Source organism: Lipotes vexillifer, unplaced genomic scaffold (assembly GCF_000442215.2).
Source record: "Lipotes vexillifer unplaced genomic scaffold, Lipotes_vexillifer_v1.1 scaffold519, whole genome shotgun sequence".
Classification (NCBI taxonomy): Eukaryota; Metazoa; Chordata; class Mammalia; order Artiodactyla; family Lipotidae; genus Lipotes; species Lipotes vexillifer.
In genome coordinates this window covers 2244800-2256432 of record NW_006773945.1, presented here as the reverse complement: position 1 = coordinate 2256432, position 11633 = coordinate 2244800, and the positions used below count along the sequence as shown (strand labels likewise).

Genomic DNA, 11633 nt, shown 5'->3' with positions numbered 1-11633 from the left:
CCCGTGTCCCCTGCATCGGCAGGCGGACTCTCAACCACTGCGCCACCAGGGAAGCCCTGTGCTAGATTTTAATAGACAAGTGGTAGCAGGTGTAAAAGTTAAAATAACCTTTCATAGAAAGCTTAAAATTACGCAAATCCTATTTGTTTATATTTTTCTCTATGAATTGAGAAATTCAGTTTAGTAACTTAGTTTTAAAATTCATAGTCCCAAAAAGTAGAACAAGAACCAATGGGGAATAAAACTCAAAGAGGCAGATATACAGTTAAATATCAATAAAAGAACTTATAAATAGCCATTTGGTAATGGTTCCTCTCAGGTGGTCAATGCATAGTTTTTGGAGGTGTTTAATCAGAGGTTTAGTGTGCGCTTGTTACAAATGCTATAAAAGGATTTTTATTTTCAAAGAAAAGTTCTAAGCCCTTTTATTAACACTAAAATTTCATCATTTTGTTTGTGTACAAGAAGATAAAGTTTCATTTGATTTAGACCAAAAGGGGGAGGTAAACAGAACACTAATAATAGGCTGATTTAAGAAGTCTGTGGCACAAACATTGGCGTGGAACTTTTAATTTTTCACACACCATTCATCTCTATTTAAAAACTTTTCCCTGAGGTTCATATTTTTTGTTGGGAAATAAGATTGCAGTGCCTATTCTTTATAATTACTTTACATACTTAAGTATTCATTTCCTGTAAGAATTTTATGCTTTGTGGTAAAAACTCTGAAGGGTATTTTTCTTCTCACTCAGCAGTCTTACTTCCTATTTCCTTCTAGTGTCTTTTGTTCATAATAATCTAAATACTTTAGTTCAAATTTTTGTTTTCAAAACCAGGAAAAGGCATAGTACTTAAAACTGTCTTCTGGCAATTTAAGTTTAAATCACACTTTTAGTTAATAGCTATAATTTAGCTACTTTGAATAGATCCCAAAGATTTTAGTAGTGAATGAAATTGTTTTCATAGAAATGGTTTTGCAAAGTTCTGTGGCTATTGACTCTTTCTAAAAGTTGATTATATTAACACTATAAACATGTATATCCCCATTAGCATAATGTCTAACGTTAATTTTAAAGAAGAGGTAAAGTTGAATAAAATGTGGTTTTTCATTGTGTAGCTGAATATAGTACATTAGTTGAGTAGATTACTGAAGTCTCTATAAAATTTTGGTAACGAAGTAACCAACTTTGTTCTGAAAAGCAGCTGATATGTTTATTTTTAATGCTTAAAATACATTTATTGAAAACTTGGTGTTTCATCTAATTTCTGGTGTAGTATGGCATGAACCTGGGACTTCAGGTGTAAAGCTTTCCCATATTCCTTTTTTATTTTTGGACATGGTTTCATTTTTTTAATTAATTAATTAATTTTTGGCTGTGTTGGGTCTTCGTTTCTGTGCGAGGGCTTTCTCTTGTTGCGGCAAGCGGGGTTCACTCTTCATCGCGGTGCGCGGGCCTCTGTCGCGGCCTCTCTAGTTGCGGAGCACAAGCTCCAGGCGCGCAGGCTCAGTAGTTGTGGCTCACGGGCCTAATTGCTCTGTGGCATGTAGGAGGATCCTCCCAGACCAGGGCTCGAACCCGTGTCCCCTGCATTAGCAGGCAGATTCTCAACCACTGCGCCACCAGGGAAGGCCCTCCCATATTCTTATAACTGCTTTATAGAGTATGCACTGATAAGTTTTTGTGAATTATTGCAAACCTGCATCACTTTCCTTAAACCCTTAATTTACCCTTTCCACCTCTCCTTGACCTCACTACCTTTTAAAAAAATTGAATTATAATTGACCTACAACACTGTTAGTTCCAGGTGCACAACGTAATTTAGTGATTTGGCATTTGTGTACATTACAAAATGATCACCATGATAAGTCTAGTTACCATTTGTCACTATGCAAAGTTATTACAATATTATTGACAGTATTCCTCATGCTTTACATTTATCCCCTTGACTCATTTATTTAGTAACTGGAAGTTTGTACCACTTGATTTCCTTCACCTATTTCATTCCCCCACTCCCACCCCATGACCCTGACCTCCCCTCTGTTCTTTTTCTTCTTCTTTTTTTAAAAAAAATATTTATTTATTTAGGCTACGCTGGGACTTAGTTGTGGCATGTGGACTTCTTAGTTGTGGCATACGAAGTGTTAGTTGCAGCATGCATGGAGGATCTAGTTCCCTGACCAGGGATCGAACCTGGGCCCCCTGCACTGGGAGCATGGAGTCTTACCCACTGGACCATCAGGGAAGTCGCTCCCCTCTGTTCTTTATATCTATGAACCTGTTTCTGTTTTGTTATATTTATTCATTTGTATTGCTTCTTAGGTTTCACATATAAGTGAAATCATACGGTATTTCTCTGTCTGACTTATTTCACTTAGTATAATAACCTCTAGGTCCAACCATGTTGTCCCAAATGGTGAGATTTCTTTTCTTTTTTTAATGGTTGAGTAATATTCCATTGTATATATACACCACATCTTCTTTATCCATTCATCTGTCAGTATACACTTAGGTTGCTTCTGTATCTTGGCTGTTGTAAATAATGCTGCAGTGAACATAGGGGTGCATGTATCTTGTCAAATTACTGTTTCCGTTTTCTTCAGAAAAATACCCCAAAGTGGAATTGCTGGATCATATGGTAGTTCATTTTTAATTTTTTGAGGAAAAAAATACTGTTTTCCATAGTGGCTGTATCAATTTACATCCTGCCAGCAGTGCACTAGGGTACCCTTTTCTCCACATCCTCACCAGCACTTGTTATTTGTTGTCTCTTTGACAATAGCCATTTTGACAGGTGTGAGGTGATACTTCATTGTGGTTTTGATTTGCATTTCCCTGATGATTAGTGATGTTAAGCATCTTTTCACGTGTCTGTTGGCCACTATTCCTTCTTTTGAAAAATGCCATTTTTAAAATCAAATTGTTTTTTGATATTGAGTTGTATGAGTTCTTTGTGTATTTTGAATATTAACCCTTTATCAGCTGTATCCTTTACAAATATCTTCTCCCCTTCAGTAGACCACCTGTTCATTTTGTTGATGTTTCCTTTGCTGTACAAAAGCTTTTTAGTTTGGTGTAGTACCATTTATTTATTTTTGCTTTTGTTTCCCTTGCCTAAGGAGACATATTCAAAAAAATATTGCTAAGATTGATGTCAAAGAGCATACTGCCTGATTTCTTCCAGAAGTTTTATGGTTTCAGGTCTTATATTTAAGTCTTTAATTTATTTTGAATTTAATTGTGTATATGGTGAGAGAAAGTCCAGTTTGATCCTTTTTCATGCAGCTGTCCAGTTTTCCCAGCACCATTTATTGAAGAGGCTGTCCTTTTCCCCATTATATATTCTTGCCTCCTTAGTCATAGGTTAATTCACCATGTAAGTGTGGGTTTATTTCTGGGCTGTCTGTTCTGGTCCATTAATTGATGTTTCTGGTTTTGTGCTGGTACCATAGTGTTTTGATTACTGTAGCTTTGTAGGGTAGTTTGAAATCAGGGAGCATGATACCTCCAGTTTTGTTCTTCTTTCTCAGGATTGTTTTGACTATGGGGGGGGGTCTTTTGTGTTTCCACACACATTTTAGAATTGTTTGTTCTAGTTCTGAAAAGAATGCCATTTTTTTTTTTTTTTTTTGACTGCGCTGCATAGCATGCGGGATCTTAGTTCCCTGAGAAGGAATCGAACCTGTGCCACCTGCAGTGGAACCTCAGAGTCTTAACCACTGGACTGCCAGGGAAGTCCTGCCATGGTATTTTGTTAAGGATTGTATTGAATCTGTAGATTGCTTTGGGTATTACGGCCATTTTAACAATATTAATTCTTCCAATCCATGAATACAGTATATATTTCCACTTGTGTCATCTTCACTTTCTTTCATCGGTATCTTATAGTTTCCTGAGTACAGGTCTTTTACCTGTATTGGTTAGATTTATTCCTAGGTATTTTATTATAATATTTTTGACACAACTGTAAATGGGATTGTTTTCTTAATTTCTCCTTCTGCCAGTTCTGGTTAGTGTATAGAAATACAACAGATTTCTATATATTAATTTTGTATCCTACTGAATTCATTTATTAGGTCTAACAGTTTTTTGGTGGCATCTTTAGGATTTTCTCTGTATCATATGTCATATGCAAACAGTGACAATTTTACTTCTTCCTTTCCAATTTGGATTCCTTTTCTTTTTCTCGTCTGATTGCTCTGGCTAGGACTTCCAGTTACCTTTTTTTTTTTAAATAGTGAAGTCAAGGTTATTCTTTGTATGCACTTGCCCACCTCAGATTTATTTGCCTCTTCTTTCTGGTTTGGAGGGAAGAGATATTCCTTCTCTTTTCCCAAACTTAACTCTTTCACCTCTTTTCTCATTCCTGTCTCCCCAAAGTATTTTTTACGATTATTCTTCAAAGTGGAATTTGTACTTACTGCTTTTCCAATCCCCCAACATCCTCTCTTTTCCTACCATATTGTAGAAACTTGTTTCTGGTAGTATGAATACTAATTGCCAATCTAGTGACCATACTCACTGTCCATCCTTATTGCTTCATTTGCAACAATTGACCACGTTCCTTTCTTGAAACTTCTCTTCTATTGCCGTAGTTAAATCTACTTCCTGGTTTTCCTCCTGTAATCTTTGAATTGTTTTCCTTGTCTAGTTTCTAAATATAGGCACTCCCCCAAGGTTTTGTTTTTGGTTGTTTTTAATATATCTTATCTGTTCTCTCGGTCAGTGCTTTGTTCTTGAGGCTCTGAGATAGAGTTTGAAAGCTACTGATCTAGACTCCTTGGCTGTCTATGGTTGAGATGCAGTGATGATTAATTTTATGTGTCAGTTTGACTGGGCTATGGGATGCTCCGACATTTGGTCAAACATTATTCTGGGTATGTCTGTAATGATGCTTCTGGATGAGATTAATATTTGAATTTGTAGACTGAGTAAAGGCAGAATGCTCTCCCTAAAGTGGTGGGCCTCACCCTAACAGTTGAAGGCTTGAATAGAACAAAAGGGCTGCCCCTACCACCAAAAAAGGGGAATTCCTTCAACTTGACTGCCTTTGAGTTGGAACATCGGGGTTTTTTCCCTGACTTTGGACTCAAACTGAAACATTGGCTTTTCCTGGGTCTTGAGCCTGCCATACTCAGACTTAGAACTATACCATCAGCTCTCTTGGGTCTCCAGTTTGCTGACTGCAGGTCTTGAGACTTGACATCCTTTAAAATCACATGAGCCAATTTCTTATAATAAATCTCTCTCTCTCCATTCATATGTGTATAAAGAGATGTCCCAGCTTGATGTCCAGTAGGTGCAGTCCCTTATGTATTCCTCAGCCTCCTGAAGAGACTCTCCTGTTGATGGAACTTGGACCCAAAGTCCGTTTGCTTGGGATATTGCTCTGTCAGTGATCCTGATAGATGCTGACAACAATTAGCAGAGAGAAATTTCCCTGTAGAAAAGTGCAGAAATTGGATGATTCCCAGTTCTTTGTCTTTAGCTCTGGAATAGAATTTTGTAGTAGAGTATTTCTAGATGGTGACCAAACATCTACATGGATTTCCAAACCCAAAATATTTACCAGAGAACTCAGTATCTTCCCCCACAAACCTCTTTGTTTCATATATTGGATAATGACATTAGTGATTTTTTCTTATTATCATTTGCCTCTTTCATTCATTGAAAAATATTTGAGGGGACTTCCCTGGTGGTCCAGTGGGTAAGATTCTGCACTTTCAATGCAGGGGGCCCTGGTTGGGGAGCTAGATCCTGAATACATGCCACAACTAAGAGTTTGTATTGCTGCAACTAAGAAGTCCGCATGCCACAACTAAGAAGCCCACATTGCTGCAACTAAAAGATCCTGCGTGCTATAATGAAGATCCTGCATGCCGCAACTAAGACCCAGCAAAGCTGGGTCTTAAATAAATATTAAATAAATGTTTAAATATTTTTTTAAAAAAAGAAAGGCTCTTATTAAAAAAATTTTTTTAAATATTTGAGGACAAAATGTGTGGGCTACAAGTATTAACCATTCACAGACCTGATCCTTAAAGAACTCGGGTTAGAAGGGGGAGACAAAATGTATGTGCATATAACTGCAGTATGTAATAGAAAGCCGGGAGTGCTGCATAAAAGTTTGTGCAAGATCAGTGGAGGAAAGAGATGATTTGATGCTTAAGTTGTTTGGAGTTTGAGGAAGGGATCAGAAGCAAGAGTTGAGGGAGTAGGTGTGAAATTAAAAAAAAATTGTTTTTGGTTCCAGAAAGAGTGGAAAAAAACAAAAAAAATGCTAATGTTAATGTAAAGGTGAAATCATTGGCAGCCCAGCTGTTTTTTACTTTGTGAGCAGAACATTTGTGTTAATTTTCCAGATTCTATTATTACCCTGATGTATGACTAGATAATTAGTTATTATAATCTATTTCTGTCACCATCAATTGAAACTTATAACTTGCTTGAAAGGAAGGACCTAATACATGAAAGGCACTGTAAAAAATACTTTTTTGATTAAAAAAAAAGCATCTAGAAATGCCACTAGGGAGATTCAAAATCTATTAATAAGTGGAACATGAAAAACAAACAGAGTTAAAGAAGGAAAGATGGTTACTAGGTCAGCAAACATACAAATTTTTTATAGCATTGCTCCTGCAAAGGTCACAATGCTGTTTTTCTCTCGTGTTTTAAAGGTTTTTTTTTTTCCAGGAGACTGTGTTGTGAGGTACTAGAATGGTATAGTGAATAAGTTAGGTTGCCTGGGTTGATATCCTAACTCTGATTATATTAGTCATGTGACCTCATGTGCCTCATTAACTTCTGTGTGCCTCATTTTTTAATCTGTAAAATGAGGATAATAGTAATGTTACCCACCTACTAGAGCTTTTTGAGAAATAAATAATATATACATACATATATATACACACACACACACATACATACATGACTAAATTTCTTACAGCAGAACCTTACATGTAAGAAATGCTCAGTAATTGCTAGATATATTTTTGTGTGGTAAAATACATATAACAAAATTACCAGATTAACCATTTTAAGGTGTACAGTTCAGTGGTATTAAATATATTCACATTGTTGTGCAACCATCACCACCAACCATCCCCATAACTCTTCATCTTGTAAAACTGAAACTCTGTACCCATTAAGTAGTAACTCTCCATTCTCCCCTCCCCCTGGCCCCTGGCAACCACCATTCTACTTTCTGTCTTTATGATTTTGAATACTCTAAGTACCTCATATAAGTGGAATCATATAATATTTGTCATTTTGTGACAGTCTTATACACTTATCATAATGCCCTCAAGGTTCATCCATATTGTAGCCTATTGTAAAATTTTCAAGGCTGAATAATATTCCACTGTATACCTCAGTTTGCTTGCTTTTCCATTCATCTGTTGGTTTATACTTGGATTGCTTCCATGTTTTAGCTATTGTGAATAATGCTGCTATGAACATGGGTATAAAAATATCTCTTTGATACCTGCTTTCAATTCTTTTGGGTATAGACCCAGAAGTAGAATTGCTGGGTCATATGGTAATTCTATTTTTAATTGTTTGAGAAACCACCACATCGTTTTACACAGTGGCTACACCATTTTACATTACTACCAACAGTGCCCAAGGGTTCCAGTGTCTCCACATCCTTGCCAACATTTGTTGTCTTCTGTTTTTTGTTTATTTGTTTGTTTGTTTTTGTGGTACGCGGGCCTCTCACCATTGTGGCCTCTCTCGCGGCGGAGCACAGGCTCTGGACGCGCAGGCTCAGCGGCCATGGCCCACGGGCACGAACCCGCGTCCCCTGCATCGGCAGGCGGACTCCCAACCACTGTGCCACCAGGGAAGCCCTGCTTTTTGTTTTTAATAGTAGCTATCATAGTGAGTGTGAGGTGGTATCTCACTGTAATTTAGATATTATTTTTAATAATAATAATAAGAAAAAAGCTTATTTTATAGAATCAGATATTAATTATGAAAGTTACTGCTGTTCTTTTTAGGAGACAGTTGAAGGAACTACACAGTGCCTTATATTTTTTCATTGTTTTATGATTGCTATGGCAAATTCATTGGTTCTATGGAAGTAAATTTTAACTTGTTTTTAGAGGGAGCAGAACATTTAACAAATTCAACCAGTGGTTGGGTTCCTTATGAACTGGATATAAAGTTTTACAAAAATATGAAATTCAGTTAAATTTGATTCTTCAAGGAGCTTTCACATTAGGACAAATATAAAACAGGATGTGATGATAATGGTGTTTGGTTCGGACTAAGTACTTAGAAATGCTAGGAGGGAAGAAATGCTTCATACTGACTATTCATAAAAGACATTGTAGATGAAGTGGCATTCCATTGGGCCTTAAAAAATTAATAGATCTTTGACTTGTGTTGTGAGGGAAGGTTAGGAGGAAGACATTGAAGACAAAGATTCAGAGGCAAGATAGTTCAGTTTGTGTTTCATAGGAAGAGGATATGATTCAAACTAACTTGGACATAATATTCACTTGGGAAGTTCTGGGAAATACTATTGGATTAGATTGTGGCAAACTCGGAGTGGCAAACCAGAGGATTTCTTTCGAAATATAAAAATCCATTTTTCAGGTAGTGTGGTCTATTTGCTACAATACTTGTTTCTGTAACACAGATTAACCTCTGTATTTGGTAAATATGGGATTGATGTCAGTATAATGGGGAGGTAGCATTCGTTCAAAAATAATCTTTCCCAGCATATTAACATTTCAAAGTAATCTAGAACAAACTCTCATAATTAAAGGGACTATCTTAGTAATACAAGAAAATATTAGGAAAACACTGAAAGGCCTGCAGAAGTGAAAATGGTGGCTACAAGAACAGTTCTACATTCCACAGGGTTAAGCATTCTGATGAAGCAGTAAGTGCAGACAGAGAAGCTGTGAAGACATTTCTGTTTGCATTAAGAACTTTGGTGAAGAAGTCTACATCCTGGGGTATATTTTTTTTTTTTTTTTTTTTTGCGGTACACGGGCCTCTCAAATGTTGTGGCCTCTTCCGTTGCGGAGCACAGGCTCCAGACACGCAGGCCCAGCGGCCATGGCTCACGGGCCCAGCCACTCCGCGGCATGTGGGATCTTCCTGGACCGGGGCACGAACCCGTGTCCCCCGCATCGGCAGGCGCACTCCCAGCCTGGACCGGGGCACGAACCCGTGTCCCCCGCATCGGCAGGCGCACTCCCAGCCACTGCGCCACCAGGGAAGCCCCCTGGGGTATATTTTTAACTTAATTGAAATTGGTCTTCGCTAGAAGCAAATGCCCTGCAGAATCCATATAGCAAATTAGGAAGCAGGAGCTCCAGGGTTTAAGGAGGCTTCAGAGGATCAAAGACTGTAATTCATGGTGCAAATTCAAGTGGAAATTTAACTGCACTAGTGTTTCTGTAAAGACTTCTTATTTAGGGCTTTGATTACACTGATTTTTTTTTTTTTTTGTGGTACGCGGGCCTCTCACTGTTGTGGCCTCTCCCGTTGCGGAGCACAGGCTCCAGACACGCAGGCTCAGTGGCCATGGCTCACGGGCCTAGCCACTCCGCGGCATGTGGGATCTTCCCGGACCAGGGCACGAACCTGTGTCCCCTGCATCGGCAGGGGGACTCTCAACCACTGCACCACCAGGGAAGCCCGATTACACTGATTTTTGAGTAGTCTGCCTTAACTCTGTTTTTCCCATGAGCTCTGTTATTTGTAGTAGCGATTTTTCTAAAACTCAGGGCTGGTCACTTCCCCATGTACATATCACATTCTAGCAGAAGGGGCTCTGCCACATTATAAAAGCAGTAAATTAATAAATGAATTGTTGTCCTGAATTTTCAGTTTAATTTTCTGACAAAATCCTCTTGTTTGTCATGGTTATGGAAATCCATTGCAACTCATGAAATTTATACACTGTGTTCTCATTCACTCAGGTTTTAAATGAGAATGTTCCCATTTTAATTTTAAAGGAAATTTACGTTTGAAATTTGTGCGAAATCAAGTATTTTTACGTAGTAGGTCAAAACACCTCTAAAGGGACTCTGCTGCTTGGCTGTGCTTGGGTAGTGAATATATCTTCCTAAATGTTGCACACAAATTTTGATCAGACATAAACTTAACTTTTGAAGGACTGTCAGGGTGTTTGTACAAGTTTATTAACATAGAAAATGCCCACTAACTCCTAAAACTCATTCTCTTACATAAAGAACCAGATGCTTTCTTGGAATTTGAGACCTAAGTTGAATATATAGAATTCCTGGTTTATTAGAGGAGTCCCAAATGGGCTTGATATCTTCATTTTCTTAAAACAGAGCCTAGTCCTTTAATTTCATTCAGCTGTTAACTTTCTGAAGTGTTCATTTCTGGAAGATTTTGAATGGAAATGTCTTTAGCGTTCCATTCTTATTGACTGATACAAAGTACAGCCTATTTCTACTTTTTTATTTTCCATGTACACGTTTTTATTTTTATTCAACTGTAAGCAAATAGCAGAATTAACACAACATTCAGCAACTCCAGACCAGCTTTTTTTACACCGACGAGTGATCAATTTAACACGCACAGACTTTCGGATTTCTGATGACCTCTCACTCAGCCCCGCAGCTCATCTAGATGGCCAAGCTTTAACAGCAAAGTGACTCTCTCCCTATTGCTTTTTCCAGTGTTGCTCTTTAAAGGAGCCAGAGCGGGACGCTGACAGTCAATAACCAGCCTGAGATGTATCACGTTGCAGGCTAGTGGACATGCTGGCCCCTGGTTGTCTTAGTGAGAGACAGGGCCCTGAAAACAAATGCCAGAAGATGCCGTCACACACAGCCCTGGGCTCGGGCTCACAAAGGCAGAGGCAATCAATCTTTTCTTTTTTTCAACCTCCCTTAAAGATTCTTTGATGCTCTGTTCTAATACTGCAGACCTGGTCTTTTTACCAGAATTTTTTTCCTCTTTAACGTCTGGGTTGTTATATTAACATTTTGATGACCCCATCCTAGTACCAAAGTATCCCCCACCAAAACGGAGTTCAAATTTGATCAAAACATAACCCCCCTAGAATTATAGAGGACAGGCAGAAGGAAAAGACACCCTAAACCTAAATCTTACTGCTCAGGCCTCAGGGCAGGGGGAAGAGAAGAAATCTACATGCATCACTAAACTGAAACACTGCTTGGGAACTCTGGGATGATGTCCATCTCCTGGCTTTCCTCTGCTTCCCAGATAGCTGCTCGTAGAGTTTGGGCACATAGTCATCCCATTTGGCCTGGTAACACGTATCGGCCCCCGGAGCCCCGAGCTCATACTTTTTATAGAAATTCTCCACCTTGAATCTGCCACCGTGGTCTCCAGATCGGTTGCTGAGAATGCGTTCATCACACTTCAGTGCCTGTCCTGCTCATAAACCAGCCAGACGTAGTGGTGAAGGCCTGTGCCCTTGGGAAGCCCAGAGCCCACATAATCAGAGAGGACTGTGCTACTGCTGATGTCGTTGCCTTTCATGTTGACCACTAGGAAATGGTGCCATTCCCTGTATTTGGGGTCCTTCCTGCTGGGAGCATCTGGGTCTGTCAACACCAAAGTATACAGTTTACCTGGATGAAGGCCATCCCATGCAATGCTGGTGGGCCAGTTCTTCACCTG

General features: G+C 38.7%; 1 protein-coding gene and 1 non-coding gene across 2 annotated transcripts in view; one reads left to right on the top strand and one right to left on the bottom strand.

The window, feature by feature from the left end:
• PIK3C2A (phosphatidylinositol-4-phosphate 3-kinase catalytic subunit type 2 alpha) overlaps window positions 1-11633 on the top strand; it is a 101944-nt gene that overhangs the window by 36146 nt on the left and 54165 nt on the right. The gene's annotated exons all lie outside the window — the stretch shown is intronic.
• TRNAW-CCA (transfer RNA tryptophan (anticodon CCA)) lies at window positions 2172-2244 on the bottom strand. Its single transcript has one exon. It is a non-coding gene; the product is annotated as a tRNA-Trp (tRNA).